Consider the following 7,613-nt stretch of genomic DNA (forward strand, 5'->3'; position numbering starts at 1 on the left):
AAAGAGAGACTAAATCACAAAAGAAAATTTAAGAATAGAGACATTGTTAATATCAAGGCTGAGATTTTTAAAAATGCTAACGATCTGGAACTTTATTCCAGAAAGGAGAAAATACAATAGCTAGATAACAGCATGCCAATTAAAATATAAAATTTGTGCCTACAGTTAGATGCTCATGTCATGCAATTATTTTGATTCAAAAGTATTGGGGGAATCCTTGTCTCTTTCTGTGCCAGTTACCTATTTATTGCCTCTCAGTTCCAGATTCATCTTTCATTCACTGCTATGCAAAAATGTGATCTGGGTCCTTTAACTATGTTTTCTTTATCAGCTGGCATGATGTTAACTTTTGTTGTGGAGGTTACCTTAGTAACCTCTGCCTTTTTCTGGAACCCTAAGGATTTACAGTAAGTTCTAGAGGGCAGATTTTCAGAAGTCCAGTCAGTGAGCACCCCAACAATTTGTCTGCCATTCTGTGAGCCACTACCTTGCCCTCTCCAACAGTTTCTGGATCTTGACTTTGTACTATATTCTTTGTAGTATTTTTTTTTTTTTTAATCATCAGCCAACATCACATTACTCCAATCCCTTGCTATAGTTAATAACTTTTCTTATTGACCTTTTCCTGTTTGAATTACTATGTGGTTTTCTTTCTGTTGACTACACTGTGACTGATACACCAACCAAAGCCATCTATTTCTGGAGGATTATTAAGACTCGTTGTGTTTTACATTTCCTGATATAGTGGCAGTCCATGTCCTATATCTTTTAAACTAGAACACATTTAGCCATGGATCAATACACTGGAGATTAACTGCTCCTTTAATGTTCAAAAGTACTTAACTGGGTCTTTTCAAAATTGTTCTAAGGCATTTCTCTTTCTGGTATATTTTCATAAGACAGTTTTTAGTATTAGATCATTTAGAGCCTGTTGCAAGAATGTAAAGAAAGGAAGTTTTTACCTATTATTAAAATTGGATATATTGCATAAATCATATGAATAATTTGTGATGTATTGATGAGATAAGCTAGAGTTCAAAATCAGGAGTGCCATATTCAACCTCATGGAGGCAAACTTGCTAATGAAAGGCATGAGACCTACAAGGTATGGGCATCGTGAACAGGAGGGCCAGAGGTGACACTGTTGATCAAGGAAGTTCAAGAATGCCAAATGTATTTGCTAATGCAGTTTTAAAATGTCATTGATTGTCTTTGCTTTTTCTTAGTAAGTGGTAAGACTTTTCAAATTCATCTGTTAGGAATCCAAGTAAAGTGAAAGTCTCTATCACTGGAGAGACAAGTTGGAATTCCTCAGCCTGGGACACAAAATCAAACGGAAAATTATGCTATCATCAGTTATAGTTCTTTGGGAGTGGAAAGCTTTAATTCCTCAAAAATAAGCCAGGAAAAAATGCAAACATTGTGAGAAAACCTGTAGCAGGTGAGTGATTTCTTGAAATCTATTTGAAGATTTTTTTTTTTGAAATATTGGACAATGAGGCTTGGATTATTGCTGTTCCATTTTGACACTTTTTTCCAGAATGATGCCTGTGATAAATGAGGAGTGCACTAGAAAAAGACAGACAGTAAGATTAGCAAAATCTCTTCACCAATATTGATGAGGCATAATAGCAAATATTTTGAAAGATTCTACCTGAAGTCTCTGTCACCTTAAGCAACTCTTATGAATGTACTAGAAATAAGCTTCAAGCAAATTTCTTTCCAGTACATTTTGCAAATTCCAGGGCTGATCAGTGACATTCTATAACAGTATCATTTCACAAATCCAGTGAATCGACTCTTTGGAGTATTACAGAGCTCATGATCTTAGGGAGGGATCCTTTTTTGACATAATATTCAGCTAACACATTTCAAGATCTTCCATGTTATTTCTTCCATATGTAATTCTATCGTTAGGTAATCCTTAAAAGTTTTATTTTAATTGTAGACTATTTTGATGGGTAAAAAAATGTACTGTCTCCACAATGTATTGTATTCTGCAGTCATATTCCAAAATATAACTGACAGCAAGTATAGATTAAATCTTATACATTTCAAAAATTAAGCAATATCTGGTAATTGCAATATGTTCTGATATCTGAGCTGATTTTACTTTTAGTAAAATATCTCACTTTAATGTTACGAGAGATCTTATTTTGCCTATTATTTACTTATTTCAGTCTTAAGTTATAATCCACCAACAAACAAGGAATGTTTAAATTTTTAAACAGAGAGTTCCGATAAATTGTTTAAAACTGTGTTTAGTTCACAACAGAAGGGATAAAAAGTCATGGATTTCCCCTTCTTTAAGTAATAAAAGAACAACAGGATATAATTCATAGCAATGAATAGAAATATTTCAGAGGCAAACATGAAATTTCGTAAGAGGTGAGCCTACTTGCTAATAAACATTTCCTATTTTCAATAATTAACAATAATTGAAAGCATGAAATACCATCAAATATAAGGCACATTTTAAATTCAAAGTTGAAAAATCTCGTTGTTTATTTGATGCCGCTATTGCTCATAGAAAATATGGGTAGATATCTGCCGCTGGGTTTCTGAAATACCTTTAGTAAGACATTGGTTGAGATCATTCAAATGAGATTGAGTCTAACCTCCAAGGTCTTGCCCAGAGCACTCATATACAAATATGTATTATGGGTTTACGATAACTAAGAAGATGCAGAGTAGAAATAAAAACTTTAATTAAATCGCACAGTTCCTGTTTCTGTTTAGAGTCCCAGGGAAATTTCAGTTAGGAGGTTTCATAAAAATTGGAATTCCATTGCCTAGAATACAAACTGATACTCTTAATAACTTTTGTTTTATATTGCTTTATTGAACAATAAGTGATTTACAGTAAACTTCACTTCTGTAGAGTGTACAATTTGTTGTGTTTGAATGTGTATATATTCATGAAAAAAATTTGTAATGAAGATAATAAAGATATCCATCACCTACAATCCTTTCCTCAAGTCCCTGTATAAATCAAACCCTTATTTTCCCTGTCCCCTTCCATACTCTCCACCAAGGTTGAAGACAACTCCTAATATTCTTTTTTGTCAATATTTATCAATAATAAATGTACAGACTTTTATATAGAGAGAATCATATAGTAGATACTCCATTTTGTTTTCTTTGTTTTTCTATGACTTAGCATAATAATTTTGAGATTCATCCTTGAAGTTATGTCTGTTGATAGCTTGTTTTCTTTTATCGCTGAGTGGTATTCTGTTTAATCCATTAACTCTGAAAGGTACAATCTGTTAATCTATTACCATGACAGAGATATGGAAAATTAGTTCTTTACTTAAAAGTTCCCGAATTCGCAATTTCTAACACTACCAGAGAGGGGAAAAAAACAAAGCTGCTACTTGCAGTTTTTCTCAGTCAGTGGAACCTACTGGAGATATGTAAGGAAAATGGTCATCTTTTAGAGGCTGACTTATGATTTCTATGAATTATTTTTTTTACCTGCCACATGGTACAGTTTAAGATTTCTCATTATTTCAAATATTGCCATTTCAACTAGTTGGTATTCTGCATGAAAATTTTCAACCTGGATCTGATTTCTATGGAGGCCTTTCAATATGAATGCCTTCTTGGAAATTATCCTGTTTCAACTGTCTTAAAGATGGTCAATGAGAAATGTGAGCATATTCCATTAAGTGAGTACATTAAGTAGTAGGTTTAGTGTGAGTCATAAAGGAGCTGGATTTTTCATAGTCACAGACTTTTTGTTTCCTTTCAGATTACTAATATTAATTAAAATCAATACTTGAAAATGAATCAAAACTTACAACAATAATCTAGTTTAATCTTATTAGGTAAAGATTTCATTTATCAAGACAACTGTATAAACTCAGTAGGAACACTTCAATTTATAAATATTTTCCAGTCAATGGAAATACTAGGTCTTAGATGGGGACTTTCTGTTTTTAAAAACATAAATTTTATTGTGTATATTTGAGGTTTTCAACGTGATGTTTTGGAATATATAGAGATAATAAAATGATTATTATATTGAAAAAATTAACATCTCTCATCATATAATTAATTTTTCATAACAAGAACAGCTAAAATCTACTTATTTAACAAAAATCTCAAATACAAGTTTCATTGAATATAGTCCGTGTTGTATATTAGATCTCTGGACTTGTTCATCCTATATATCTGTTACTTGATGTTTTCTGATACACATCTCCATTTCTTCCTTCCAGGTCCTGCCCCTTCCCCTGACAACCATGGTTTCATTCTCTATTTCTTTATATATGAACATAAAAAATAAATTCTACATATAAATGAGATCATGTTTGTTTGTTTGTTTTCTGTGCCTGATTTATTAACACTTTGGTTGTTTCTATAACGTGGCTATTGTGAATAATGAATATTTTGAATAGACTGTAATCTACTGGAAGTATTTACAGTTTTTGATAAATCATGTCCAAATGACCTATTTGTTTTCACAAAATTATAACTTTTCTGGAAGCTTTGTCTCTTCAAGATAAAAGAATAGCAATATTGATTGAGTCAGTCTTATTACCAATATTCTTCCTGAATATAGATGGAAAAATTCCTATAGAAACAGACAAGCTTGATTTCTGTTTTCCACTATGTCGTTTAATGAATTTGGAAGTTGTCACTTCTGTCTACCTGATGAGAAAAAGGTGAACAAACTAAAAATCAAAAAATTTTTTTAGATCCATTAGAGAATTGAGGTATGAAGCAAACCATTCCCTTGAAAACTAGTGTCAGCCAGATGCAGAAAATCACAGCTTATCAGGAGCAGAAACAGCAGAAACCAGAAAAAAATAGGAACACTTAATCCACTAATTGCTGTAAGTGCACACGCTTTAGTTAAAAACTGCTGAAAGCCCTGTCTCAGAAGAGGTGAGGAGGAAATACTTTTGTGAGTTTTATCCCCAAGAGCTTCACCAGGTACCCACAATGAAGGATGGAGGAAAATATTCTCTACCTTTGGGTAGTAGGAGTTATTTCCACCTTGGAAACAGTAAGTACTCCCAGAATGTTTGTTATCCTTACCAAATGCTTTCTGTTAACAAAAATTACCTTATGAGAGTCTTATCGGGCCTAGAAGGAGAATCATTAGACAACTGGAGCCTCTTATAGCATTCCTATCTCACATCATCAGAAGACCACGGCTCAGGGATTCTGGCACACTTACAGAGAAAGAAGAGAGGGAGAGAGAGAGAGAGTGATTTAATCTTAAGATCAATACTTCTTCTCCCTAATACCTAATAGCATATCAACAGCGTTCCTGTATAAGAGTGGATTATAACTGAGAGAACTACAAGACACATAATTTACATAATGAGTTTCTAGGGAAGCCCAAAGACAATAGAAGGAACAAAAACAAGTGAGCCGAAGGAAATAAAAACTATTGATACCTACAGCTACATACGACTACAGCAAAGATTAAATGAAGCCTGCCTTTTAGCCCGATCAAGGCCTGTTTGTCTCTATTTCTACCACATGGTACACTGTGCCTGGCTTTCAAAAAATTACAAGAGGCCGGGCACAGTGGCTCATGCCTGTAATCCCAGCACTTTGGGAGGCCGAGGCGGACGGATCATGAAGTCAGGAGTTGGAGACCAGCCAGGGCAACATAGTGAAACACCATCTCTGCTAAAAACACAATAAATTCGCTGGGCTTGGTGGCAGGTGCCTATAATCCCAGCTACTTGGGAGGCTGAGGCATGAGAATCACTTTAACCCAGGAGGCAGACGTTGCAGTGAGCCGAGATCACGCCACCACACTCCAGCCTGGGCGACAGTGGGAGACCCCATCTAAAAAAACAAAACAAAACAAAACAAAAAAAGTTGCAAAACATGCTAAAAGGCAAACACATAATCTGAAGAGACAAAGTAAACATCAAAACCAGACTCTTCTGTGATACAGATTTTAGAATTATAAAACAGTCAATTGAAAATAATTATTACTAATAAATTAAGGATTCTACTGTAAAAAAATGAAGAAGATGCAAAAGCAGATGGGTAATATAAGCAGGAAGATAATGAGATAGAAACCCTAGAAGTAAGCAAAAGGAAGTACCATACATTCTGAAACAAAACAAAAAAAAAAACAGTGTAACAGAAACAAAGAGGTCCTTTTAGGTACTCTATCAGTGTACTAGGTACAGCCTAGGAAAAATTCAGTGATTTTGAAAGTATGTCAATAGAGACCTCTACTGGACGCAGTGGCTCACACCTGTAATCCCAGCACTTTGGGAGGCCTAGATGGGTGGATCACTTGTGACCAGAAGTTCAAAATCAGCCTGCCCAACATGGTGAAACCCCGCCTCTACTAAACATACAAAAATTAGCTGGGAGTGGTGGCACGTGCCTGTAATCCCAGCTACTCGGAAGGCTGAGGCAGGAGAATCACTTGAACTCAGGAGGCAAAGGTTTCAATAAGCCAAGATTGCACCACTGCACTCCAGCCTGGGCGACAGAGCAAGACTCTCTCTCTCAAAAAAAAACAAAAAACAACAAAAAAAAACCCTAATCTGAAATGCAAAGAAACAAATAAAATAAAATAATAGAAACAAATATTCAAAACCGTTGGGCAATTATAAAAATTATAAAAAGTCTAAATTATGTGTCACAGGAATACCAAAGGAAGAAGCAAGAGAGACAGAGAGAAAAAAAAAAAAAAAAAAAAGCAGAAGTATTTGAACAATAATGGCTGAAATTGTCCAGAATTATAAGAAACACCAAACTACAAATCTAGAAAGCTCAGGGGAAGCCAAACTGTACAAATATCAAAAGTTTACACCTAGGCATATAATATTCAAATGGTAGAAACCCAGGCAGAGAGGGAGTGGAGACTTACCTATAGGGCAACAAAATAAGAATTACGTCACGCTAACCATCCCAACCATGCTAACATCCCAAACCATGCTCACTAGAAGAGAATGGAATATTTTAAAGGTTAAAGGGAAAACACACTTTCACACACACCAACACACACACACACTTTCACACACACCAGTCTAGAATCCTGTGTCCAAAAAAAATTATTATTTAAAAGTGAATGAGAAATAGAGCCTTTCAGGCAAACAAAACTGAGGGAATCTCTCACCTGTTCATCTGACCTGCAGGATACATAATAAATAAATTAAATAAATAAATAAATAAATTAAAAAATAAATAAATAAATAAATAAAATCTCACCTAAAGAAGTTTTCAAAGTAGTCACTGTAATTCTAAACTTTTTTTTTTTTTTTTTTTTTTTGGTGCAATTACGCCACTTAGAATGGTAAGTCAATGAATTGCAATTATGGTGTAATTAGTCTAAGCTGGAGAGGCCCCAGAGACACGTTTAATTAAACCGAGACAAAACCAAGAAGGTGTGACAAAGATCATAGCCAATAAATTTTTTCTCCAACTTTTAGCATCCTCATTCCCAGTCCAGCTTTTACATGAAGTCCCACTGTCAGCTTCTCATTTTAGAACAATTTACCATTACCACAAACATCAAAGTTTTAGTTGCTGAATTTGCCCCTCTTGCTGGCCTGTTAGTTCTGTCACTGCTAATACCCATAGCTAAGGTCACCCATGTTGTTAAATGTATCCACACCATAGAGGTG

General features: G+C 34.5%; 1 long non-coding RNA gene across 1 annotated transcript; it reads left to right on the top strand.

The window, feature by feature from the left end:
• Positions 1 to 397: 397 nt before the first annotated feature.
• Positions 398 to 4,298, top strand: LOC108543492 (uncharacterized). The gene is made up of 3 exons (XR_001889587.1): positions 398 to 475; positions 1,260 to 1,441; positions 4,224 to 4,298. It is a non-coding gene; the product is annotated as an uncharacterized LOC108543492 (long non-coding RNA).
• The last annotated feature ends 3,315 nt before the right edge of the window (positions 4,299 to 7,613 follow it).

Source organism: Rhinopithecus bieti, unplaced genomic scaffold (assembly GCF_001698545.2).
Source record: "Rhinopithecus bieti isolate Rb0 unplaced genomic scaffold, ASM169854v2 scaffold_22040, whole genome shotgun sequence".
Classification (NCBI taxonomy): domain Eukaryota; kingdom Metazoa; phylum Chordata; class Mammalia; order Primates; family Cercopithecidae; genus Rhinopithecus; species Rhinopithecus bieti.